The sequence below is a fragment of the Cibotium barometz genome, chromosome 54 (genome assembly GCF_041138505.1).
Source record: "Cibotium barometz isolate CiBa-2024 chromosome 54, ASM4113850v1, whole genome shotgun sequence".
Taxonomy (NCBI): domain Eukaryota; kingdom Viridiplantae; phylum Streptophyta; class Polypodiopsida; order Cyatheales; family Cibotiaceae; genus Cibotium; species Cibotium barometz.
The window spans coordinates 35,882,765-35,910,253 of NC_141099.1; the positions used below are offsets into that span (position 1 = coordinate 35,882,765).

At 45.9% G+C, this 27,489-nt stretch overlaps 1 non-coding gene and 1 pseudogene across 2 annotated transcripts; both read left to right on the forward strand.

Moving 5' to 3' along the window:
* Positions 1-508: 508 nt before the first annotated feature.
* On the forward strand, positions 509-6,531 carry LOC147608091 (callose synthase 11 pseudogene; annotated as a pseudogene). Its single transcript, XR_015264621.1, has one exon. The product of XR_015264621.1 is annotated as a callose synthase 11 pseudogene (transcript).
* LOC147608092 (small nucleolar RNA J33) lies at positions 3,822-3,897 on the forward strand. The gene has a single exon (XR_015264650.1). It is a non-coding gene; the product is annotated as a small nucleolar RNA J33 (small nucleolar RNA).
* Positions 6,532-27,489: the final 20,958 nt, after the last annotated feature.

Below are 27,489 nucleotides of genomic sequence, written 5' to 3' on the forward strand. Positions count from 1 at the left end.
ACTATTATTCACACTAAATCTATCCATACTATTATTCACACTAAATCTATCCATATTGCCACGTGACTGAACTCCTCGAGGCTCTAGCGGCAGCGGCATGTATCCTCCTAGTGAAAGTAAGGATACTTTCCACGCAAAAAGAAAGTAACAAGGTGTTTCAGTGTATTTTGGCAAAGGTCCTTTGTCCACAAGTCCATATCAAGCAAAGGTTATTTTGGCAAAGGTACGAGTCCATACCAAGCAAAGGTCCTTTGTGCTTCTAAACGAAGGAAGGTCTTATAAAATTTTGGAAAAAATAAAAAAGGAAAAAAACCACACATACGAGCAACTGCCAAGTAGTCCGTGCACTTGGAAACACTAACCGTTGCCTTTGCGCGCGCGCGCGCTCTCTCTCGCTCTCTCACTCACACGCGCGCGCGCGCGCACAATCTCTCTATATCTCTCCCTGCCCCTCTCTCTCTCTCTCTCTCTCACACACACACACACACACACACACACACACACACACACACTCACACACAATTGATGCGTTCACAGCTGCTGTTCTGAATTCAGCACTTTCATGTAGAGAAAAATTGCAGCTATGGCCAAGGTGCAGCAGAAACACTTCAACATCCTGCCCTTGTACGACAATGCCGCGTCAGCTCACCTGCCTTCTTCTGTAGAGCACGCTCTGATGAGCTATGACGAGGTCCAAGCTCCAATAAGAGCACTCCAATCTGCTGGCCTCAAGTTATCCCAAAGGCATCCACACTTATCAGCAGCATCAACATCATCTGGAATTCAACACACCGACCTCATGGATTGTCTTGGCGCCCTCTTCGGTTTCCAAGCAGACAATGTCAGAAACCAGCGTGAGCATGTCATTCTCCTCCTTGCAAACCATCTGCTTCGTTCAAAGCAAGACAACAATGGTGCAACAAGGCCAGGCAGCAATGCAGAGGAGGAGGATTCCATTAGCATCCTCCAGAAGAAATTGAAGTACTCCATCAGCTTCCTACACAAGAAATTGCTCAAAAACTACAAGAAATGGTGCTCCTTCCTCGGCATAAAGCACAACCTCGTTGATTCCAATGAGTGTGCCCAGCTGGCCTACCCTTGCCTTTACCTTCTCATCTGGGGGGAGGCAGCCAACCTTCGCTTCATGCCAGAATGCCTCTGCTTCATCTTTCACAACATGGCCAAGGAGCTCAACTCTGCCTTGGGGGCTTTGCCACATACTACCATTACAATTGGTGACACCCAAGAGGGAGCTGAGGTCAAAAAGCCTGTCTCTTTCGGCGAGAACTGCTTCTTGAAAAAGGTAATCAGACCCATCTACAAAGCAGTCAGAGATGAAGCCCAAGGTTCCAGAGATGGCAGAGCTCCTCACTCTTCATGGAGAAACTATGATGACATGAATGAGTTTTTTTGGTCCAAGCACTGCTTCAGTCAGCTTGGATGGCCACTTCAATCAAACCGTGACTACTTACTCAATGTCCCAAGAGGTGTGCAAACTGGCGAGAACAAAGTGGAGGAGCAACAACAAGATGACACTGTGGAGCATAGCCATATGACACGGCAATCTAGCAGGCAGCAGCAGCTACTCAGCTTCTTGAGTTCTAACCTGCAGCGGCTACCGACTAGGCAAAGAGAAAGAGAGCAGAAAAAGAAGAAGATGGTCCGCACTTACAAGAAGATAGGCTTCAAGACCGGTTTTGTGGAGCAGAGATCATTCTGGAACATCTTCCACAGTTTCCATCGCCTCTGGATCGCTCAGCTTCTCATCCTGCAAGTTCTCGTCACTCTTGCCTTCAGTGGTGATGGCCTGCCTTGGACAGTGCTGTACGACAGGGATACTCAAGCCAAATTAATCTATGTCTTCATCACATGGGCCGGCCTCCAAGCTGTGCAAGCTTTTCTCACCATAGTCATGCAATTCACTTTATTCTCCAGAGACACCAAGCTGCTTGCTCTACGGATGGTCCTCAAGCTTCTGGCATCTATGGCATGGATCTGCATCTTCAGCATCCTGCTGGCCAGAGTTCAGTATCAGACTGCCAGAGATCATGGCTGGTCAGCAGAAGCAAACCTCAAGTTGTTCCAGTTTCTTGAAGCTGCTGCTGTTTTCTTGCTCCCAGAATTTCTGGCAATTCTGGTCTTCTTCATGCCTTGGATTGCCAATTTCATAGACAAATCAGAATGGAAGGTCCTCCGTGCCCTCTCATGGTGGTTCTACACCCGAACCTTTGTAGGCCGTGGCCTGCATCAAGATCTCACGGCCACCCTCAAGTACACCCTCTTCTGGCTCATAATACTCTGTGCCAAGTTCTCCTTCAGCTACTTCCTTCAACTCAGGCCCCTAGTAGAGCCAACACGGGAGCTCCTCGCGCTCAATGCAGTAGACTTTGAATGGCATGAATTCTTTACGAACCACAACAGGTTTGTGGTGGCTGTGCTCTGGGCACCTGTTGTCTTGATCTACTTGATGGATACACAGATCTGGTACTCTGTCTTTTCATCAGTGGTTGGGGCAATGGTGGGACTTTTCTCTCACATTGGAGAGATCCGCAATTTGCATCAGTTCAGGCTAAGATTTCCCTTCTTTGCTAGTGCTGTCACATTCAATTTGTTGCCTGAGGAAGCAGTTGACAGATACACACGCTTGAGGCCTGTGAGGGATTTGCTGAAGAGGCTGAAGATCAGATATGGGTTTGACAGGCATTACATAAAGCTAGCTGAATCCCATACACTGACAGCTCAGAAGTTTGCATGCTTATGGAACTGCATGATCTCTTTCTTCAGAGAGGAAGACCTGGTGAGCAATAAGGAAGTAGAATTGCTAGAAATACCATTGCCCTCCTGGGACATTAAAGTAGTTCAGTGGCCTTTGGTGCTTTTGTCCAATGAGGTTGCAAATGCTCTTCGTCTTGCTCGCAAATGGAAGACCAATGACACTAGGAAGCTGTGGAAGAAGATCAACAGCAATGAGTATAGGAAATGTGCTGTGGTAGAGGCTTTTCACAGCCTGAAGTACGTGCTCTTGAGAATCATTCAGGAGGAGAAGCAGGACAAAGAGCTCAGGAAACACAGGCTAGAGGAGGGGAAGATTGTGAAGTTGGTGATTGACGAGATTGAAACCAGTTGTAATGAGGGCAAATTCCTTGAAAATTACAAGGTAGAAGAATTGGGAGATGTGCATTCTCATGTATTGGAGTTGTTGCAGGTCCTCTTGAAGAAGCCAGTGTCTAAAGACGGTCACATAGCTGACATCGTGACGGCTCTTCTGAACCTCATGGATGGGCTGGTTAAAGACCTTCCTAAAGTGAAGCGCACTATGAGAGAATTGATGAGCGCTGCTGGTGTGCCTCAAAGGGGAGTCAGTGATGATACAGTTGCACGAATTAGCTACCTGGACAAAAGCTTGTTTCAAGATGCAATTCAATTGCCTGACCTGGAAGACAAAGATTTCCTCCGCCAGTTGAGGAGGCTCCAATCTATGCTAAGCACAAAGGAGAACATGACAAATGTTCCAAAGAACCTGGAGGCCAGACGCCGCCTTGCTTTCTTCAGTAACTCTATCTTCATGACCATGCCACATGCACCGTCAGTAGATAAGATGCTAGCTTTCAGTGTCCTCACTCCTTACCATGTAGAGGACGTTTTGTACAGTCAAATGCAGTTGCAAGAGCAGAATGAGGATGGCATAAGCATCGAGTTTTATCTTCAGAAAATCTTTCCAGATGAATGGGATAACTACCAGGAGAGACTGAGGACACTTCCCCATGATGAAAAGGCATTAGAGCTATGGGCTTCCTATAGAGGTCAGACACTGGGCCGCACTGTTCGGGGCATGATGTATTACCAGCATGCTCTAGAGGTGCTGGCTCATCTTGAGAACGCATCATCACAGTACAAACTTGCTGCAAACCCCACACATGTGGGGAATCTGAGGCCTCCGAGCCGCTTGGGTGAGCTGACAATAACACCACAAGAGAGAGCTGCAGCTCTTTTGAAGTTTACCTATGTTGTAGCATGCCAGGTCTATGGGGATTTAAAAGATCGGAAAGATGCCAAAGCTAATGATATACTTTTCCTTATGAAAAGACATCCAGCTATGAGGGTTGCATATGTGGCCGAGGTTGGCAAAGGGGAGAACAAAAGATACTACTCTGTTTTGGTGAAATATGATCAACAACAGGAGAAAGAAGTGGAGGTGTACAGCATAGAGCTTCCTGGTCCCTTCAAGCTGGGGGAAGGCAAACCTGAAAATCAGAACCAGGCCCTCATCTTCACCAGAGGAGAGGCAGTGCAGACCATTGACATGAACCAAGATAACTACTTTGAGGAGGCTCTTAAAGTCCGGAATTTGCTTCAAGCATTCACAAAGAGAGATGAGCTGGGGAAGCCACATATCCTTGGTATTAGAGAGCATGTCTTTACAGGCTCTGTCTCTTCTCTGGGTTTCTTCATGTCTGCCCAAGAGACTAGTTTTGTCACGCTCGGCCAGCGAGTGCTTGCGAACCCTCTCAAAATAAGAATGCATTATGGGCATCCAGACATGTTTGACAGGCTATGGTTCTTATCAAGGGGAGGTATCAGCAAGGCCTCCAGGGTCATCAATATCAGCGAGGACATTTATGCAGGATTCAACTGCACTTTGAGAGGAGGGAATGTCACTTACCATGAGTACATCCAGGTAGGGAAAGGAAGAGATGTGGGTTTGAATCAGATTGCCACTTTTGAGGCCAAGATCTCTAGTGGCAATGGTGAACAAATGTTGAGCAGAGATGTTTACCGCCTTGGCCATCGCCTTGATTTCTTCCGCATGTTCTCCTTCTACTATACAACTGTGGGCTTTTACTTCAGTAACCTGCTGGTCATCTTGGCTGCCTATGCATTCTTGTGGGGTAGAGTATACCTTGGCCTCAGTGGAATAGAAAAAGCCATTTCCACTGGAACCTTCAGCAATTCTGCCCTAACAGCCTCCCTCAACCAGCAGTTCATTGTGCAGATTGGGTTATTCAGCTCTTTACCAATGATTGTTGAGAACTCCCTGGAGCATGGACTTACAGACGCACTGTGGCATTTCCTTTTGATGCAACTGCAGCTCTGCTCTATCTTCTACACCTTCTCCCTGGGGACAAAAGCCCATTACTTTGGCAGGACCCTGCTCCATGGGGGTGCCAAATACAAGGCCACCGGCCGGGGTTTTGTGGTGAAAAGAGAGACATTTGCAGAGAATTACCGCCTCCATTCGAGGAGCCATTTTGTGAAAGGGATTGAGCTCATCATTCTGCTAATCATCTATGAGACATATAGTAGCATAGCCAGAAACACCACCGTCTATGCACTACTGACGTTCTCGTACTGGTTCTTGGCCCTGTCATGGATACTGGGTCCCTTTTTGTTCAATCCATCGGGGTTCGACTGGCTACAGACAGTATATGATTATGAGGGCTTCCAGACATGGATATGGCAGAAGAGAGGGGTGTCAATGAGGGCAGAGGAGAGCTGGGAGGTATGGTGGAACGAGGAGCAGGACCATCTGAGCACGACGGGCTTCTGGGGAAGGGTTCTAGAGGTGGTAATAAGCGTGAGATTCTTTCTTATACAGTACGGCATGGTGTACAGGCTGAAGATAGCGGCTCGGAACAAGAGCATTCTGGTGTACTTAGCGTCGTGGACCTACATTGTGGTGGCCATTGTGGTGTACATGGTGGTGGCACGTGCGGGGGACAAGTATGCGGCCAAGGAGCACAGGTACTACAGGGCGATACAGTGTTTTGTGCTGGTGTTCATAGCGATGGTGATAGTGCTGCTGGTGGAGCTGACGGAGTTCCAGTTTGTGGATCTGTTTCTGAGCTTGCTAGCGTTCTTGCCGACGGGATGGGGGCTGCTGTGCATGGCGTCTGTGCTGAAGCCTTTCCTGGAAGAGACGCCGGTGTGGGCGGTGGTGGTGGAGGTGGCGCGCCTCTACGAGCTGGCCATCGGGCTAATGGTCATGACGCCTGTGGCCATCCTCTCCTGGCTGCCCGGCTTCCAATCAATGCAGACCCGCATCCTCTTCAACCAAGCCTTCAGCAGAGGCCTTCAAATCTCTCGACTCCTCTCCGGCAAGAAGACCACTTACAGAGGTCATTACTAGAAAATTTAGCCCTTAGCCTTTCTATTAGGACTTGAATAAACAGAAATGTTTAATGTTTAATGTTTAAACCTTCCTCTTTTACATCTTCCTTATAGTGGGTTCTAGGAAGCATCACATAGAGGCTTGAATAACATAAGTCTTTAATGTTTAACCTTGGAACCCTTCCACTTTTACATCCTCCTTATAATGGGTTCTCATAGAGGCTCTTCTCACGAAGACAACCACTGGCGGTCTGGTGGTATTGGGACCAATTGTTTCACAATAGTATTTGGGGACTTCAGCTTCCATTTGCACCTCTGGTCACATTATCACTAGTGCTATTTGAGGGCGTGGTTTCATCTCCTCACAAGTCTGCATAGATCTGAGACTCCAGTTACTTTTTCAAACTTTGTTTTTTTTTTTTTGTGATTGTGATTTAATACAATTTTTTTCCACTGGTAGACCAATTCCATTTGAGGTGGAAACAGGCTCACAATAGTGATATCTAGACATAAGTTTATCTATTTTGTATGGAAAATGTCTAGCCATAATTTTAATTACACAATATTATTGTTTCCAAGTTTTTTTCTCGAAATGTTTGTTTATAGATTTCAAGCTATCATTAGATATACGAGGTGAAGTTTTAGGTTGTTCATTTATGAATTTTAAGCCATAATTATAAAGACAAGGTGACTTTTGTTTTTACATATCACCTTAACTACCTAACAATTTGTACATGATTTAATGCATCACATAGAGGCTATTCTCACACAAACGACCACTGGTGGGCTAGTGGTATTGGGACCAGCCATTTCACAATAGTATTTGGGGACTTCTCCTTCCATTTGCACATCTAGTCACAATATCACTAGTCTCTTTTTTTTTAAAAATGCATTAATACAAAATATATACATACGTAAGCTTAGTATACTGACATATCTATTCTATTAAGCACACGTTTCCCCCTACCACATGTCACGCTCTCTAGCCATCTCCCTTCCATGGGGCCAAAGGAGAGGAGGAGGAGAAAGAGATTTTGTTACGCCTTCATGCAAGGCAACCTAGATCTCTGATTCAAGCCTCATATGCAAAAAACGTGAGAGAGAACAAGATGAACTCATAATAGCCAAAAGCAAACCTAGCTTGGCATACCATGTTTAACTACCCAACCATTCTATATACTAGTGACCCCAGGCGTCGTCCACTGTGTACCTTACTGGTGGTGGCCACACACCATACTTATGCGCTCCCTGTCCCCCGCGCTGGTATCCCCGTGCTACACACCACTGAGTATTTGGCCTACAACCGTCACCTACGAATGTTACTCGTTCACACTTATTATTATAATAATAAGTGATGATGTGCAATAGTATGCCGCCATTGCTTTTCCCACGCAATGCCCATGTTGATAGGTTTTTTCGTGCTGCTCAAGGAATATGCCTATCTCAAACCCCCCAATATATAATAAAACGTAGATGTATGATTGAAACCTTAGGAAAGATAATGTGGCATGGCCAAGTGGATATACGTAGAGAGAGGTGAGTGAAGATTGCAGTGGAGAGTGTCTCCCTGCAGGTTGGTTTGCTTTTTGAAGGTTGCAGGCTAGAGTACCTGCACTTGTTGAAACTTTGTAGACAAGAAGAAAGTGCAGTGAGAGAATAATTATTTGGATCAAATCAGAGGGTGAAGTAGAGAACAGAGAGTTGGCTACTATGAGAAGTGTCCCTAGGCTCTCTGAGAAGCTTCTCTATTAAAAACTTGACCCTTTTCGATTTCTTCTTGACTGAATCTTTTTGAAGTGAAGCTTTGAAGTGATGTCACTAGGGTCTTCCTGAGGGAGATCTATGAGTTTTGTGTGTTTCCTTCTTATGTTTATGCCCAGCTCTCAGGCCTGTTAAGACACTACTGTGTTTTGTCTATTTGAAGTAGACAGGGTTGGGTTTGTGTCAGATATGAGTGATTGCTAAGTTTTGTGTTTTGATGTTTTAGTTGTGTGATGAAGATGTTGTTAAGGATAACATGCTACCTTGCACACGAGAGAAAGAAGAGAAGAAAGAAGCATGCGAGAGTCAAGTCTAGAGAGTTGCATTTGGCCAACCCTATGAGGGTTAACTCCTCAATGTGAAGCCGCTAGGGGCTCACTCCACCTCTTCCTGTGTCACTCAAGAAGAGATCCAAATGCTAGGTAGAGAGTAAGAAGGAGGGAGCTATGGAGAGATCAACCTCTACTTCATGTAACTAGCATACAAAAGGGACATGGGAGATAGCAAAGAGAAGGTAGAGAAGAAGAGAAAGGAGAGCATTACCATCCCTACTTACATACACCAACAATCTAACATGCAAGCAAGCAAGAACACAAGCTAGCATGCAACCACAAGCTTAAATGAGTGAGAGAGAGAGAGAAGGCAAACTCAAGTGAGACAAATGGGATTATCCCTTTTCATATTCCACAAAATGGTTTATATACATGAGCTCATAATTACAATCGCCGGCCGCCCATTTAAAATTGGGGCCCAAAACTAGTCTTCCTAGTTTCTCTAGCTCTATGTACATCTATTCCTCATGAGCGATGTTACACAAGCCGTAAGCTCGGTCATCCCATGTCTCTTTTACAATTAGCACTTTGCGCAGTTACAAAAAAATAAATTACAAAGGTGTAGCCATGCACAAAGTAATGTTAACCGGAGTGGTTAACATACCCCCTCCCTAATGCAAATCCGTCCTTGGAGCTGGCTGGATCTATTTGTAATAGATTGAATAGGTTCTGATGAAATCTCGATGCGAGGTTGAAGCAACGGGGCTCAATGGAAGACTTTATAGAAAGTGGGCCCTTTGTTGACGTCGAAAGCTAGACCTTGTGTGCGCCTTCAAAGTAATGGTCCTGGTCAGGAAACGACTCCAGCAATGTGATGATCAGATTGAAGAAGCAAATGGTCATGATCACAGCTGAGTCGAGGACTTAGTCGTAAAAATGATAGATGAATTTGTGGAAGCGTCGGACCATACTTCCTTTAGTGTAGGGATGCTGGGATGACGAGGGAGTGAACCACGGTAAGTTGAACTTGAGTTTGGGGTTCTTCTTCTACTCTTCATGGAAGACATTCCATGCCCATTGTTAACGAATCGAGAGGTAGTTGGGGTTGACCCTGAGTGCGCGAGGAGTGTTACAGTACATCTCCCAAATGAATGGTTTGGTGAGGAAGGGCCGTGCTCACCCATGAATTCGAACGTTATGGGGCGAGCAGTAGTAGCAGGTGGCTGGTGGTATCCGCCTTGGCTCCTTAGGGGGTGATTGTGTTGCCATTGATGATGCTTCGCCATCAAGGTATAGTCGTAGGACATAGATGTCCATGCGGTCGGTGAGGCGGGTGACAGGATCTTCCTAGAGTTGTCGACCGAGCAAGATTGCGATGGCCTGCTCGAACTCCGTGCGGTTGAGGGGATCATGCTAGTTGAGTGGGTTGAGTTGAGGGTCGACCTCCTCATGCTCCAAGGGTGGCGGCGGCGGGATCTCCCCTTCTTCTCGAGGTAGTCGGTGAAGGGTTGTTGAGTTGGTGACGGGGGTGGAGGGGTTGTTGATGTTGAGGGGCGTGTTGCGAGGCTGGCATTGAGGATAGGTGGGGGTTTAGCAGAAGTGGAGGGGAGATCATGGAACACAGTGTGTATTCCTAGCTGAAGTGATAAAGAAGGAGGTGATGGGGGTGGGGTGGGAAAATGGATGGGGGGAGAAGAGGGTTGTGCATGGAAAAGTGGGAGGGTTGAGGTGCTAGAACGGGGGTGGTGCTGGTGGGGGTTGTTGGCTGCTGGTAGGGGCAGAAGATGAGCTGGGTGGTGGTGGGGGAGGTGGGGGAGAAGAGGGTCGTTGGGGTGGGGGTGGCATACTACCCTAGCCGTCGTCTCCTCCGTCGTTATCATCCGGGGCTGGGCTTGCTTCAGGTGGCATCTACGAGGCCATGGGCATGAAAGAAGGCCATTGCAGCAATAGCTTCATCGACGGCGGAGAATTCCAGTGGGAAAGTGACATGTGTATCATCAAACTCGCAGATGCCAGTTATTACTGCCATCACTTCCAGTTGCTCAAAACATCTCTAGTACAAAAGGAGTAAGCCCTTAGCGGACCCTCGACGGAGTAACGGGGGAGAGCATTTGCCCGGAGAGAAAGATTTGCATTGCTTCAGGTGGCATCTACAGGGCCATGGGCATGAAAGAAGGCCATTGCGGCAATAACTTCATCGACGGAGAATTCCAGTGGGAAGGTGACATGTGTATCATCAAACTCGTAGATGCCAGTTATTACTGCCATCACTTCCAATTGCTCAAAACATCTCTAGTAAGGAGTAAGCCCTTAGTGGACCCTCGACAGAGTAAGGGGGGAGAGCATTTGCCCGGAGAGAAAGATTTGCATTGTGTGATGACTCGCCAGCCGATATCCTGCAGATAGTAAAGCGCCCTTGAGGATATCTGAGAGGGGTAAGGGTAAGGGCATAAGCCATCTGGGGGACGGATAGATCAATGGGCTTGGGGTCTGAGGGGAAGCCAAAGTGCAAAAGCTAACACCAGCCTGTTAAGGTTGCTTGGAGAGGATGTTGGGGGAGTTGAAAACAGTCATGGGGGTGGTGGAAAGAGAGAAGGACCTCAAAGAAGAAATGGGGGATGAGGGTGATGCTTGATATTGGGAGCTTGGTGAGGAGGTAGGTGAAGCTTTGGGCGGGAGAGGGGATCATCAAGATAAAGGTTATGCTGTAAGAGGTTAAGGCGAACACTTCGAAAATGGAGGGCTAAGATGGGGAGCTCTGTGGTGGTGGCTGTGTCCATCAAGGCGTCCACCTTGCGGTCGAGAGTGCTGGAAGAAGGAGCAGAGGGGGTGGAAGGGAGTTGGGCTGCCCGGGCCTCAGCATCTATGAGGTGCTCTTCTAGGGTGCGGATGGTTGCTTCTAAAATCTCTCGGTGCCTAAGGAAATCTCTTTGGGTGCGAGCAAGGGTATCTTCTGTTGTGTGGGCCGCCTGATCTGGGCATCTTGGTGCAGGCTTTCGACGATGGTTAGCTCATGATGTGCCCTCTGAGAAGCTTAGTGGGCATGAGTGAGCTGCTGGCTGGAGCTCAGTTATACAAGCAAGGGCATGCCCCAACTGCTGAGTCGGCTCATCAAACTTTGCTTGTAGCTGCATGTCCTGTAAGTTGGTCTGGTATAAATCCTCATACACTTGGAATTCATGGGCCTTGGCCAGCAGCATCTCTCATTGGGAAACTTGGGCCACCTCCTGCTGATGAGTGACAGGGTAAATGCAATCCGTCATCTGTGTTATAAGTTCCCTGGCCATATGGGAGAAACTGAGCGCAAAGTTTGGCACATCTCCGTGGGCCGCATAAACACTTTCTGCATATGCTTGACTGGAACGAAAACTTCCTGAGCGCACCCAATGGAGAGTGTTCACTGTGTTTTGTGCTGCATTGGGGGAAGAAGGGCCTACCTCTATGTTTGAGGGCATGTCGATGAAGCGGCTAGATGGCGGTGTCTCGAATTAATTCATGTTGCTGGCGCTCTTCCTTCTCCTCAGCAGCTTTCCTTGTTACTTCTGTTGCAATAGCTGTCGACTCTTCTTGCGCTGGGCCTAGGCTGGGTGGTTGACGGTCCTGTTTAGCAACAATACGCTCTTGATGTTGCATCTTTAGTAGTGGGGAGTTAGGAGAAGCTGATGGAGGAGGCACAGAGGTGACTGTTGCATCTAGGCCACTAAGATGGATCGTACGAGGCAACTCCTCCCACTCAACCACGTAATAAAGGACTGGGTCAGCAATGTAGCGGCGGTCAAATTCCCTTGGGGTTTAGAGCAGACTGTGTGCAGCTCCCTGAAAAGATAATCCGCCCAGCCAACCATCTAACCTTGGTGCACACCTGAGCCAAGGTGGTCAAATTGCATCTACTTTTTGAAAGCGGTCTGTCCACCCGGTGGTGAGGAGAAACTACAATTCTCTGGCTGGCATGATAAGATCTTCCTATGTAATATTAGACCGTCAACGCCATCCTTGTTAGGGCTGCCCCAGAATAAACCTATGGTCAGCTTTGGTGCATTGGTAAGCCTGACATACGACTGATCCATGTGGGGGAGTGACTCTGATCACTTCCATACTAAGCTATACTACCTGGTGCCTTTGGTCCTCATTATCCAAGACCTCGCCAGTATGCTGATTGGCATTGTAGGTTTTTGTAAGTATACGAAATTATAGAGGTTTGGCCCCCATGGCTCTAAAGTTGGCAGTATGCCTATGCCAAGCTGCTTTAGCTTCTACACCACAGTGGGGTTTGAGGCTATAGCCCTGTAACATGGCCCACTGTAATAAAGGAGCTTGTGCTCCACCTTGTGATTGTTTTTCATCAGGGAATGCACCATGTGCCCATTAACCTATTTCATGAGAGCTTCACCCAGATGAGAAAGCTGGGTTGGGTGCTTTGCGTACTCCTCAAAGCGGCCACCTGCTGCTGCAGGTCTCTTTCTCTGGATAGAGGTGTGACGGCGAAGAACCTCCGCAGAGGAGTCAGAAGAGTCAGGCATGGTGCTGGCTCGTGGGTGAGTGTGAAAGCTCAAGAGAAAAATTGGCAATAGTTCGGCTAGGGGAAGAGCTGAAAGTTAGGAGGGGGCATCCTAGTCGATGTTGCACCAGTTATGTCTCATCCAACCCTTTCCAAGGAGTATCTCTTCACGCATAGTTCCTGCACAGGCATCACGTAGAACGTCCCTTCCAAGGGATTATTTCCAATGTGGAACAAAAGTGTGACTATGCCTACACAATGAACATGCTGTGATGCCACAATTGTAATGATGGCCGGTCTCTTTGAGTGAGGGTTCCCCAAGGGAACGCCAAGTTTCATAAGACATTAAATTGTAACTAGTCCCTGTATCAACAAGAGCTAATTTTTGGACGAAGGTTGTCGGGGTGGTCATTCCTAATCACAATCGAGATGGCTTCACCTCCTAGTCTTATTCTTCAAGGTCGACCACTTAGGCCATATTAACCATGCTATGTCTCTACCTAAGCTTAGCTTGCGCGGCTCGTTTCATATCCTCATAGTCTTTCTTTTGCTATTTTTTATCGTGGATGGATTTTAAGATGGCCTCCGTGAGAGGGCCATAGTAGCGTTTTAGTTTGCTAACATTGAAGTAACTAGCCATTTCCACACCTCCAAGTGTTTCGATGCGCATTGCACCTTGTGATGATTTCTTAGTGACTAGGAGTGGTCCTAGGCCTCTGAGCTTGAGCTTCTTTTTATGTGTTTTAGTACTAAATAAGAGGACCATGTCACCCTCATTCATTTGTTTATCCTTAAGCTGGTCGTCAAACCATTGTTTACGCCTTAACTTCTCGACAATCATGCTGTATACTGCAACTTTTGTTCCCAATCATTGTAGGTTGGCCTCCACGGTTTTGGTTAGAATGGCACATAGGATTTTGTTCGTGCTTTCCGCTTGGCCTTTTCTTTACTGGTAATATGGGGACGACTTCCTATGAGTGACAAGGAAATCTTGGCAAGAGGAATTGAATTACCTCGTTAATGAAGTGTGTCCCTTGTCACTTATGAGCTCGAGGGGGTAGCCAAAGCGGGCGACTGATTCATAGAGGAATTTAGCAGTCGAGCATCGGCCTTGCGAGTTGCACGAGCTTCTACCCACTTGGTACAATAATCCATTTAGCAGCTATTATGTATCGAACTTGAGTATATTTGGCTGTCGGACTGATGGTGTTAACCCATGAGACGGACATTGAGACGTACTATGTTTTACGTCATTTATTTAAATATTCTAAGTCATGGGCCGGGCTTGTCGGCACCATATGTTAAGGATAAAGGGATTGGGTGATCGCCGATTTGAGAGGCGCACCTTGAATATCAGTAGGATAAGGGTTAGGATCGGTCGGCCATGTATGGGCGCCCAAGTGTGAACGGCCAAGTCACCTATAAGAGTCAAATGTAACCCTAAAATCCTCATTCTCATGTGTTGTGAATACAAGAGTGCTCTTGCCTTATCTCCTTGGTTTTCTTCTCCTGCGTGAGAGAGAGAGAGAGAGAGAGAGAGAGAGAGAGTGAGAGAGCGATTGAGCACTGTGTAGCGGCACGGCGGCGGAGAGGTGGTAGAGCGGCGAGACGGCGGCTCCTTCTTCACTGCGACGCGGGAATCCTTCAAGGCGACGGTTGAGCGGTGAGTGACACACCCTTTGTATTCTGTTTGAGCTTCCTTCCCTGGTTGTATGCTTGCAGCCATTCGTGGCTCGCATACGGTGCTCGGTAAGTCCCCAGCTACGACCTGTTTGGTGCCGGGGAGTTGCCCTGCACCAAGCTCCATTTTGCAGCTCGAACTGCCGCGTGAAGTTTAATTTACACTGTAGGAAAGGCGTCTGTGTGTTTGTTGTTGAGGTGTTTCTGTGTTTTGCAATCTGTTTCTGCAATTTGTCTTCTACATTTCTGTTTCTTTTATTATTTCTCTGCTCCGTTCTCTGGTTTCCTACATGTAAGGGGGATTTCTGAATCCCCAGCTTGTGCTGTGTGCGAACTACACCGTGGCCAAGGCTGAACCCTAGATAGAAACCCTAGAAAACTTATCTCCAAAAAAAAAATTAATTTCAAAAAATAAAAAATAAAAAATAAAAAAAATAAATTTTATTTCTAAAGAAAAAAACCAAACGTGTGGAGAGAAAAGATTTTTAATTAGAGAAAAAAATTTTGAAAAGAAAAACCCCCAATTGACCCCAGCCCTGGTCTCGATCTTTTGATATATATATATAGGAGAGTGAGCCTCCATAGCTTTCTTTCAAGTGAGAGCTTATGGGAAGTTGTGCCCTATATGTAGCCCACTCCCCAAGGAGTAAAGTGAGCATGTGGGATAAAGCCCTCACCCTTTCCACAAGCAAATAGGCTTTCGCCCCTTCCCCCCAAGGGAAACGGACTGTTTTGAGGACCACAGGAGCTCTGGATAGGCAAACATGGTGCTGTAAAGCACACTAGGACCCTTTGAACGATACGCTCGTCTCGAGCTATCACACGCCCTAGTCCAGGTTCGACCATAAATAAGGGGGTAAAAAACGAGTTAAAAACAATACAAAAACAAGTAAAAACGGGGTGCGAAACACCTAAGAAACCACTTGTGTGAGTTTCAAGGGTAGTTACCAACGCACGTAGGGTACCCACGTCACATGCGTCTACGCTCTAGTCGGGTGCTGGAGTCTGAGCCACTAGAAAGCATTTCAGTCTACACAGGCTCACACCATCCTTCCACGTTAGCATCTTGGCCTTCGGCTGGAACCCAAGGGAGTGCAACCCAAGATCCACGAATAGTGGATAGTGACTCGTCTTCTGACTCAGAAGCCATGGAAGGACACCCTACCAAGAACCCTGAGGAGACAAGCCAAAACATGCCAGTGTGGGCCCCACAACCCGGATCTAGCATGTTTAGTCGTCTAATAGAGACCTTTAGTAGAGCTACACGCTCTGAACATACGACAAGCGAAGTAAATGAGGAAGGAGGGGTAGTGGATTCGCCATTCACATCTTATGAAGACCCTACCCTCCCAAAGAGTGTCCATGTGGATATTCTACCCACTTCGTTTAATGAGGGCCCTACTGAGCTACCACCTTTCGATACTCTTCCTAAAGTAGAGGTCCCTAGAAGCCAATCCATAAGAAGTGACATTGCATCCACTTCAAGAGAACCGTTTAGCACACCAAGTCTAGATGGGATATTTCTCAATGAAAATTGGGAATATGATCTACACACAGAGACTCTAACGGACCTATACACGGGTTACACATACCATGTAGGTTTAGCGCCACTAATCTAGAGGAGCAACAACAAATGATATGTGAGGCTATTCATAGAATTATCCAAATTGAGAGGCAAAATAGGGGAGTGAACCTAGTTTCCACTGGCCCTATGAGATTTTTTGATACGGGCAAGGCCAAACAACCAACCCTATCACAATTGGAGACTCCCTCGGTGAGTCCCATAGACCCTTCGTATGTTGTTTCGCCTGGAGTCTCAATGCAGGTTGAGCCCACGAGTAGTAACTTTAGCTTTCCAACCTTGGCTCAACTTTCCATTAGGGAATCCGCAATGCCTACCCCAATGATGAGCATAGCTGAAAGTGCACCTGTTACCGCTGTAGTTAGTACAACACCGCTACCTAGTGGAACAGTACCTACAACAGTGCGTGCCAGTGCCTATCGACCCTATGTACCTATCGCTACTCATGCTCATGTAGCTCCTACGCCTCTTAGTATGCCAATGGCGTATGCTCCACGAACGCCTTATCACAACCCTTATCCAAGAGGAGCTAGGCCTAGCCACATATCATATCCTACGTCATTTGCTAACATACTCAGACCAACGCCAACTCCTATCAGCCAGGCTATCCCAGAAGTGCCTCCACCAGCTATGCCTGCTCACCTAGGTGATCTTGCAGCGTTTGCTCAGACGATCGGACGATCTATTGTGGAAAACATGCGGGGCATGCCTGAGAGAGAACCTAGAAGCAAGGCAGTACAAGTGGCTAAGCTCACTCAAAACTTCAGTGGTAACGAAGATGTGAGGAAGCACATTGAAGTCTTCAAACATGTGTGTGATTCCTTAGAAGAGCACAATGAGCTGCATAAGTGTAAAGCCTTAGGCTTAACCTTGAGTGGGAAGGCCGGAGATTGGTATGGAACCTTAAGGGTTGAAGAGCGCACTCACTACCCCACTCTCAAGAGATTGTTCTTGAAAGAATACATACGTGAGGGTGTGCTTTGGGGAGTAGCATCTCAACTCCAAAAAGCTGAACGTGAGGAAGGGGAGTCAGTGAGAGACTTTATAAGTCGATTGAAGCATCTAAATTCTCGCTGCACTCCCGATGAGCGCTTCAATAATAACCAACTGCTCGATAGATTCATTCGAGGATTGCACCACGAGGACATATACAATGGCCTAGTCATTAGAGGTCTTACAACGTGGGAAGCAGTCACTGCCAATGCAATCCAGTTAGAAGACAACTTGATGATTGCAGGTAAAAAGGTGTCTTCGGAGACAAAATCCGTTAGTTCGCAAGTATTTGGGCACGAGCCAATGACGGTGAAACCTATTGCCAAGGAGCCCAAGATATCTACCGATCTTACTAAGGCTCTCCAAGAATACTTTAGGGGTAATCGAGCTCCTCAGAATAGCCATATGTACCCAAGGAGAGAGCAACAATGGTGTTCGGTGTGCTTAGGACCACATAGCACGAGTGAACGTCCCACATTCAGAGTCAAATTCAATGGGAATTGCAATGCATGTGGTAAGTATGGCCATCAATCTAAAGATTGCCTAGTACTTAAGCGAATGTTGGCGAATCAGGCACCACTAGCCTGGTCAAACACACCTCAAGTACCCGCGCTGATGCCTGCACAACCTGTCGAGCAACCGTCACAGCACATAGTTCCAAGGAATCCGAATGTAGTCCCATCTGTGCCGTTACCACCGCTAGTGCTAGGACCACAACCTCCACATCCAAGGATTACCTCAATAAACCAGATGGGTTGTGAGTCACATAGTGTGTGTGGGGATTATGAAGAGGAGATAGACCCCACTGCTCCATACGGGATTGATACGTTTGAAATGATTCCCCAGTACTACATGGAGGATCATTTCGGGCAAGTCAAGCCTGTATATCAAGCGGCTGCTCTCGCCACTAGAGGGCAAAACCTTAATACCATGGCAAGGAGACCACCTCTTCAATGCTACGAGTGTGGTGGACCGCATCGTGTAGCGGAATGCCCTAATAGGCTACAAAAGATCGCTACTCAGATGCAACCAAATCAAGGGAGCACATCGGGAATGCCGGTACTTACATGTAATCGTTGTGGCATAGATCATTTGATTGCTCAATGTCCACATAATCCTAATGCACCCAAGATTACGCCATTGAATTTGGTTGAGGTCACCAACCAAGCACGAGAAACCACACCGGTTGTACCCGCGAATGTAGTTACACAGTCAATGCTTCAAAATCAAAACTACATTCTTGAAGAGAGGGATACTGTATCAATCGTTCAGGCAAAGAAAAAGAAAACACAACGGAAGAGATCGCTTAATGCCACGAGTTCCAAGCCTAGTTCAAAGACTAACATAGGGACAGGAGACGACCCCGTGTATATGAATGATCCTGAAGATGATTCTGATTCAATAGAAACCATGGGGACCAAAGCCACTACCTTAAGGGAGGAACCCACTCGGGAGCTCAACAAAGGAGAATCAAGCGAATACATAAATAAGGGGAAACAAAAGGAAACTTCCTCGACCCCACAACCAAGTTAGTTAATGCCCTCTCGACCACCCAAACTGACTGCTGAGACTCCCCAAGACAAGCCACGTGGGCCAAAAACCCTCAAGAAAAAGATTGGAACTTACCCAAACCCAGTTGAGGAGATTGAACAAGTGCAACACTTAAGGGGTTTGGTGGAAGAAACACAAAGAGAACTGGAGCCAAACCCGAGAAAAATCAAAATTCCAGACACAGTGTTTCCTACGCAAGTTCAGCCTCACAGGAACCATAAACCGTTAGCTATACCTAGTATCATTCGGGAAGAAAGTGAGGATAGGACATCAGGAAGTGGGCAAACACCCTTCTTGCTGGAAAGGATGTTTAGTGAGAGGGAATGCCTGACCCCATCGAAGAGGAAGTGATTCCATCATCACCAGTCCCTAGTCAAGGGGCGATGTCTCGAAAAGCACCGTTGAATGTGTCCACGCCAATGGATTTCATGTCCTCTGAGATCAGAACCACGATCATATCCAAATTATACGGAGATCCTGAGCTATTCTTAGCTCTTCGGGCATTTCTCAATGGAGAACTAAAGGCGGGGCTACCACAATTTGCAAATATGGATAGACTTGACACGCTTCAAGATGAAGGGGAACATTGGGATCTACAACCCAACCTAGATGAAGATTCGGTCGTTGAAATACCTGTGAACAAGTTGGGTCAGTACTTTGAAGGGGACGAATCTAATGCCACCCTCCCCATTACTACCAAGGGATTAACTCTAAAGGGAATCCTTGATGGTGGTGCTGGAGTGAGCATTGTGACTAAAAACTGTTGGGAATCCATGGGAAGATCTCATCTTGAAGTCACAAACATAGTGGTTAAGATGGCAAACGGAACCATAGCTAAACCTATTGGAATGTTAAGGGACCTTAAGATCAAGGTCCTGGGATACAAGGTAAAACATACCTTCATTGTAATGGATTTCTCCAAGCATCCTATGTCATATCAAATGATCTTAGGACGTCCTTTCATGAGGGAAGCACAAATGGTACATGACTGGTCGAAAAACCATGTCTACCTACAATTCCAGGACTCTGTCATTCGAGTTGATCTTGAGAATGGTCGTGCACATCCTTTAGGAAGCAAGGTTATCATTGATAATCGATCGGATACCACTGTTCACTCCGCCCCATTAAGGTATTGCTATACATGCAAAAAAGAGACTGATGATGGGAATGATTCTCCTTATATGGATGTCCTACCGGGTATGACTGAGTCGGATAACGTGGATTGGGTACACCTAGCGGCAACCATAGACACATGGGGAAATAGAGGCACAAGCTGGGTAACACCTGACGGGCAAGATATGCCACCGTTAGTGCCAATAAACATGATAGGTATTATGCACTTGACTCCTGATGGCGAGAACGTGGCAAACTCCACCGACACTGTGAAAGTAGCGCAGACTCTGACCAATGCAACTCTGAGTATGAATCTCAAGAAGAAACTGACCCTGAGCCTGATGGGGAAAATGAATCAAATATTCACCCAAATGTGGAAGCAAGGTGCTCAAGGCCTAGGACAGTGACCTCCTGCAGTTCATCCGAGAGTGAGGGGGACACAACAAGTGAAGATCGACCAAGTGAGTTTGAATATGATAGAAACAAAAATCAAAAACTTGGTAAGAAGAAAACGAGACATAAGCGCCAACGCTATCGAGCTAATGTACGAACTGCAATAAACAAGGAAAGATCCACTGCAGAATGGCTTAGTTATGTAGGAGCCATTGACGCTAATCGGAAGTTAGCAGATAATTGGGGACAATACCTCCAAAGTGTCATGTGGTGTATTCCGCAACCTCATGACGTCGCCCAATTAGAAATTGATGAGAAGCCAAAACTAAGTCGTACTGCAAGAAGGCGGCAAAACCAAGAGTTGGCTCAGCAGCAAAAGGAAGCGGAATTGAAAGAAAAAAGCCTGGCACAAGAAGAACCAGTAGACTTACACCCCGCACCCGAGCATTTCAAATCATTCACCACCACAGGGGAACGTAAAGTGGTCTACACAAAAGCCCAACGAACGCCTACCAACAATGGGAGTAGCGGTGTCTACGATGGCCCTGCGGTAGTTAAGGAGATAGACTTAGCAGATCCGGGTGAGGAGTCTAAACCAGTTTTTATTGCTCAAGACCTCACCAAGGCGGAAGAAGCTGCACTTACGAAGCTTCTTAAAGAATTCAAGGACATATTTGCCTAGACATATCATGATATGAAGGGTGTTCCACCCTCGGTGGTGCAACACACGATTCCAATGATTAGCACTGCTAAACCAGTCCAGTAACATCCCTACCCAATGAATCCTAAGTATGCAAAGATTGTACAAGAGGAAATTGAAAAGCTTGTAAAATGTGGATTCATATACCCTATTGAGCACTCAGAATGGGTTTCTCCGATAGTCATTGTAACAAAGAAGAATGGGAAACTCAGAGTGTGCGTTGATCTCAAAAAGGTTAATGCAGCCACTAGAAGGGATCATTACCCCTTGCCATATTCTGAACATGTTCTTGAAAGAGTGGCAGGCAAAGAGGCATATAGCTTTTTAGATGGGTACTCGGGTTACAATCAGATCACAATTGCAGTCGAGGACCAAGCTAAAACAGCATTTATCACGGAGTTTGGAGTGTTTGCCTTTCGCGTCATGGCTTTTGGATTGACCAATGTACCTGCAACGTTCCAACGATTGATAAACACAGCCTTTAAGGAATATCTAAGGGACTTCTATGAAGCTTTCTTAGATGATCTTTGTGTTCATTCCTCTTGGGACGAGCACTTGATGTGTTTACGAAAAATATTTGAAAGGTGTAGATTATATCGCATCTCCTTGAATCCTTTCAAATGCCAATTCTGGGTTAAACACGGAGTTATCTTAGGGCATATAGTGTCCAAAAATGGGATTTCCACGGACGAGAGTAAAATCAAGGTCATTCTGGAACTGCCACCACCCACCAACTACAAGGGAGTCCAACGCTTTATGGGCCACGTTGGTTATTATCGAAGGTTTATTCTCTTCTTCGCCGAGATAGCTCGACCATTGTATAAGCTTCTCATCGAGTTTATTTGGACCGAAGAATGTGACCGTGCCTATGAGCTATTAAAGAAGGCCTTGGCGAGTGCTCCAATCTTGAGAATGCCTAACTGGGATTTACTCTTCCATGTGCATATTGATGCATCAAACTTTGCTATTGGGTGTGTGTTAACTCAACCTAGAGAACACAAGCTAGACTACCCCATTAGCTTTGCCAGTCGCCAGTTGAACGATGCTGAGATGAACTACACCACTACGGAGCGAGAAGGGTTGGCAATGATATATGCAGTAAGGAAATTTCGTTATTACCTCCTTGCCACCAAGTTTGTTTTCTATGTGGATCATCAAGCATTGTTGTATCTGGTAAACAAACCATGCTCCACAGGAAGAATCACACGATGGCTATTGATTCTTCTTGAGTTTGATTTCACGGTTGTTGTGAGACCTGGCAAAAAACATATTATGGCTGATCATTTGTCTCGCATACCTAATGGTGAAGCTCGTACGGGAGTTGATGATGACTTACCTGACACTTCCCTGTTCATGGTGGAGACAATGCCTGAATGGAGTGAGAAGATTGTTAACTTTTTGGTTAATGGCTTTCCACCCAAGGAGCTTCGTAAAGATCTAGCTCGAAAGCTGATCAAAGAATGCGAACCCTATTGCCTGATAGCAGGGACTCTTTATAAAAGAGGAAAGGATGACGTTCTTAGGCGTTGTGCCCGAGAGGATGAGTATCTATACATTTTGCAAGAGGCATATATGGGTGTAGCCGGTGGTCACTTCTCAGGAGACTTAACTGCGCGAAAGATCTTACAATCAGGGTATTGGTGGCCCACTATGTTCCAAGACGCATCACTCTTTGTGAAGGGTTGCGATGAATGCCAACGATACAAGAAACCCCAACGGAAAGATCAGATGCCCCTACATCCGATCAAAGTAAACCAACCATTTGAAAAGTGGGGTTTAGACTTTGTGGGTCCAATTAGTCCAGCGGCCCGAAACACACAATCTCGCTATATTATTGTGGCCACTGACTATATGACCAAATGGGCTGAAGCGAAAGCGACACGTAAGGTAGATGCGAGGAAAACAGCCAAGTTTCTCTTTGAAAATATAATCACACGCTTCGGTTGTCCTTTTGAACTTGTGAGCGACAATGGGACGCATTTTATAAATGACGTGATTAAGGAGCTCACAACAAATTTCATGATATTCCATCATAAATCTACTCCTTATTTTCCGCAAGCGAATGGCCAAGCTGAGAGCACCAACAAGACTTTAATCTCTGTTTTGACAAAGACAGTTGAAGCTCATCGCACGGATTGGGATCTAAAGCTTACGACAGCTTTATGGGCCTATCGTACTGCATACAAAGTGGCTATTAACTGCACACCATTCAAAATGGTATATGGCCAAGAAGCAGTCATGCCATGGGAATTTGTCATTCCAAGTGTTCGTGTTGCTACTCAAGAGGGTTGGGATGGTAATCCCTTAGCAGAACGTCTGTATATCCTTGAGCGGCTAAACGAAGAAAGACAATTGGCTGTATACAATGCCCTTGTGGAGAAGGATAGAAGGAGAAATTGGTTTGATCGCCACCTGAAGGACAAGGATATCAAGGTTGGGGATAAAGTCCTGATGTATGGAGTGCGTAACGAAAAGAAGAAGCTCAAATATGCTGGTAAGGGACCGTATAGAGTATGTGAAATTACCCCACAAGGTACCATCAGAGTGGAGACTCTCGACGGAGTTGAAACCATTGGATTCCTTAATGGGAGCAAATTCAAAAGGTATTATGACCCCCTGAGCCAAGAGGAGTTACATGCAATCCATCAAAAGAAGGCAGCCAAAGAACAAGCTGAGCTTAAAAAGATACAAGCGAGAGTCGAAGCAAAAGAACGTCAACAGCGTGCTAGGCGACAACGAGAAGCCAACTTGGAAATTACGCAAGTATTTTTCGAGGAAGCAGAGGAGGATGCACTGGAATCTGACCCGCCTCTAAGATACCCAATTGAGTTATAGAGTCCTTACGGGGAGGTGCTGTATAATGCATTATTGGATACAGGAGCTCAACACAATTTGCTATCATATGGCGTGTGGTGTCAACTTGGAAAAACACCTTTATCCAAGAGCGCTATCCAAGTTCAAGGAATCAACAAGAAGAAAACCCCTATCTCAGGAATTCTGCACACTTCGGTTGCCTATGACAAGGGGACCGTAATTCAAAGCTTTTTGGTTATGCCTGCTGGTACCATGGAAGGGACTGTAAACTTAGAGCGCAAATGGATGATGGCCACCAAGTGCAATATCGATTGGGCAACCAGACGAGTCACAACGCAAGAACCAACACTCAGTCTGACCGCTCAAAATCCTGCACCTAAGTCATCAACTCAAGTGCTAGATAATGAAAAATCACAAAGTCCAGTGGCAAAACCATCTTTGATTGTTTACCACCCCTCTAACGCTTCAATGCCAAGAGTGGAAACAGGCAGTGTGGTCTCTAAGGCTCCGCTCACTATGCCAAAGAGTATATACAAATGGGTCCCTAAAGCTTCGTTAACAGTAGCTACTTCCCCTGCTCAATCTCGTTCAGACAAGAAGCCTCGTAGAAGGAAAGCAGCTACCCACTCGAGAAAGGGCAATGTAACATCACGATGGATCCCTAAAAAATTATTAGTAGCCCAAGGGTACTACGAGGGGAATGACCAGATTTGGGTCCCTAAACATAAGCTGAATCCCTCTACATCACCTATAAAACCTTGCAAACCAATTGTTGCCACCCCAACGACAATTCAAGACCGTGGTAAGGAAAAGGTAACAGAGTGCTCTGCACCACTACTTCCAGAGCTAGTTTGGATTCCCAAACGATATCGATCAATACCACCTAGCTCAGGAAGGGGGGAGTCACATGAAGCTTCTAGCTCTTCATGCCAAACACACATTGATATAAAAGTTTCTACATGCTCTACACCTACTCTTGCCAACACCCAACAAAAAACCGATGAGTCTACATCTCCCCTTGTAATAGTATCGTCGGAAACCATTTTCTCCATTCGTCAATGGGAGCATACACTACCATCTCTGCAATTGGATGTAGCCACAAGGGTCATAAAAAGCTATCTGCCCACATCACAACCTATGACCCACTGGACAAATTGGTTCCAAGAGGCTGCAACATCATTGCAAATAATATGATCTACCCAAGGAAAGGGGGAGCATGTACTCACGCTCGACATTCTAATGCTTCCTCCTTAACCTTCTCCCCTGACCATGTAATTGCCAAATTCAAGGGGATGTATATATATAGCTTCATACATTTTTTTTTAAAAAAAAAACAAAGAAAAGAAAAACAGAAAATAGTAAAAAGAGCAAGAGCACAAAAACAAGAGAAATATCCGTATACAATCAAGAACTAGATTGACCTGTCCTCATAAACCTACTGATGCTATATCTGTGTTTGCAGATATGGCAGATGCCCGATCATCATACACTTCATCCACACCTACCTTTGGTGAGAGGTATCATCTGTACCTTTCTCAGATATTTCACATGTGCTATCCTGTAATTGAAACTGAATGGGATCATATAGATGTACTAGCCAGAGAGGAAAATGTTGAGGAATTAGAATGGCTAATTCGCCTATTGACCATGACTGACCCCTACTCCGTAGAGGACATATCCTCGATAGCCCAATGCTTTCCTTTTCCACAAGATGACTATCCTCGCATGGTTACATTCTTGATGAGTTTATGTGGATGGGAAAATGAAAAGGAAATATCTGACAATGATGAATGGACGGATGAAACTCATGGCACTACTGAGGTTGACTTTATTTGTTTGGATGATGCGGATAGAGGCTTAGCCTTAGGGCTAGAGCCAGGACTCTACAACATCCTCTTACCACATCCTCAGTAGTAGTGTGGTGTAGGTAGGTTAGTGTTTTCAAGTTTTTTCTAGTTTGGATTCTTTAAACGAGTCTTTGATTTTTCACACTGATGTGCCTCTCGAGGTATAGTGCTTGTTAGTTGATTATACAGGTTAAAAAGTTTGAGGTGGGTTCGCTTTCAAGTCCTGAGACTGTCGCAACGTTCATCAAAATATATCTACATCAAATTGCAAGCTGTCTCATCAAATCAAGGAGATCTCCAATTACAGGTGTAATTCTTCCATACCCACTCTCTTTCGTTTTTACTGTTCAATTAATTGCATAAACTATAATGCATGACCACATGGAAATTGTCAATGAGGCTACTTAGTTTTTGAAGTTGCTTGACGTGCTAGTGTAAATCATTAATGAGCTTAACCTTATTTGATATATTCCTGAGAATGCATGACGTCTTTAGTTAACCTTGGAATACGATTGTCTTAGGTCTAGGGTCAAACCATCTTAATGTTTGACACCTGGCCATGTGTGTGTTGACCTCTAGGACATAGCTATTACCCCTTTGTCGAAAGGATACAAGACAAATTATAGTTCAGGAGCGAAGATCAAAAGAAATAGATTTAAAAAAAAAGCCTACAATAAATGGCAATACAAGTCTATGATGTGCTTTAATGTTGGCCTATCGCCTTATTGATACTTGGTAGGCGAGGAGTATTCTACTCCAGACCGATGCCTTGGTTGGTAGGGGGTAGCCTTGCCTAAAGTGAGCTAATAGATTCCTGGATAATGCCTTGTGTTAAACATGGTACCAGGATCGATGTTAGTTTTGCCTTAGGAAGGTCGCCATTGTGTGTAAAAATTGTCACGTGCATAAAAAAATAAAGGCAAAAGGCTCCTGTAACTCTGATGTTTCTTGTGTCCCTAGGCTCGTGGTATTAACTTGTTCATAGAGTAGACACAGTGTGGTCATCTGTTTATTTATTAAGCTTGGTTATTTTCCTTGACTTAGGCCAGTTATAAACCTTGATTAACCTTTGACACCTTGCTAACTCTTGAATTCCTTTCAATAATTTTAAACTCCTGTTAATTTGCTACACTAGCTCATTCATGTGACCCTTAAACTAAGTTCTCATAGTAGCAACATCCATTGTGGTCTAACATGCTTGAATTTATACACTTTATATCTTTTGAATTCCAGCATACTTTCACTCTACTTCCCTGTTTTGCAGACGGTCCACCACAACAACCCTATCGAGCTTACCATACCATAGCTTCCGAGGACGGAATCTACATCAGGAAGGGGGGCATGTTAACCCATGACGGACATTGAGACGTACTATGTTTTACGTCATTTATTTAAATATTCTGAGTCATGGGCCGGGCTTGTCGGCACCATATGTTAAGGATAAAGGGATTGGGTGATCGCCGATGAGAGGCGCACCTTGAATATCAGTAGGATAAGGGTTAGGATCGGCCGACCATGTATGGGCGCCCAAGTGTGAACGGCCAAGTCACCTATAAGAGTCAAATGTAACCCTAAAATCCTCATTCTCATGTGTTGTGAATACAAGAGTGCTCTTGCCTTATCTCCTTGGTTTTCTTCTCCTGCGTGAGAGAGAGAGAGAGAGAGAGAGAGAGTGAGAGAGCGATCGAGCACTGTGTAGCGGCACGGCGGCGGCGGAGAGGCGACGGTGGCTCCTTCTTCACTGCGACGCGGGGATCCTTCAAGGCGACGGTTGAGCGGTGAGTGACACACCCTTTGCATTCTGTTTGAGCTTCCTTCCCTCGTTGTATGCTTGCAGCCATTCGTGGCTCGCATACGGTGCTCGGTAAGTCCCTAGCTATGACCTGTGCGGTAAAAGCGCACAGATGGGTCCAATGAAATCTATGCCCCATTTCTCAAATGATTGTAAAGACACTATAGAGTGTAGGGCATGTGGTCTTTGAAACGGGGAATCGATGTACGCTAGCACTCATCACGCTAGCACTCATCACACCATTTACCATATTTTGCAGCATCAGCCCATTAGAGTGGGCCACCATAACCCAGCCGTGAGAGGAGCTTCGAGACGAGCAGTGATATTTGCTGCAAAGTGCCCCCTAGCATAGGCAGAGTGAGCCTGCTCAAGGAGGAAGACATAC